Genomic DNA, 602 nt, shown 5'->3' with positions numbered 1-602 from the left:
TCGGACTTATTTTTGGAAATGTGGCGGGAAGTTTGAAGGGTGCTTCACTTTCGCCACCGGTTGGCCCGGTATTGCACTGCCTCCGGGATCGGCCTTGTCTTTAGCGCGTCTCTCCTATCCTGTCTTTCTATCTCATCTTTCAGCTCACCTACTACCTGCACGTGGTGGCGATTGTGGCTCGGCTTGAGCCAGTGAGCAGGCCTGTGCACTTTCCTTTCTTCCTGGCAACAACGGACAGACCGCATAATCTCAAATGATTCTTCGTGTTGTGACACACACGTTTATAAAGTTTATAAACTGATATAACGAGGAAAAGTTTTCAACTAGCAATAGTTTCCCCTCAGTTTGCACTTCATTGGGTACGACACCGCCTCTGCGCAAAGCGACCGCGGCGGCTGCGTTTTTATGCAGGAAAAACGCTAAGGCGCCCATGTGCTGTGCGATGTCAGTGCACGTTAAAGATCCCCAGGTGGTCGAAATTATTCCGGAGCCCTCCACTACGGCACCTCTTCTTCCTTTCTCCTTTCACTCCCTCCTTTATCCCTTCCCTTACGGCGCGGTTCAGGTGTGCAACGATATAGGAGACAGATGCTGCGCCATTT

The 602-nt window shown here is 50.8% G+C and overlaps 1 pseudogene; it reads right to left on the bottom strand.

Annotated features, from left to right (window-relative positions):
* Nucleotides 1–263: 263 nt before the first annotated feature.
* On the bottom strand, nucleotides 264–385 carry LOC144108973 (U4 spliceosomal RNA; annotated as a pseudogene).
* Nucleotides 386–602: the final 217 nt, after the last annotated feature.

Source organism: Amblyomma americanum, chromosome 10 (assembly GCF_052857255.1).
Source record: "Amblyomma americanum isolate KBUSLIRL-KWMA chromosome 10, ASM5285725v1, whole genome shotgun sequence".
Classification (NCBI taxonomy): domain Eukaryota; kingdom Metazoa; phylum Arthropoda; class Arachnida; order Ixodida; family Ixodidae; genus Amblyomma; species Amblyomma americanum.
Note: the sequence above shows the minus strand (reverse complement) of the source record. Positions and strands in the feature narration are given on the sequence as shown.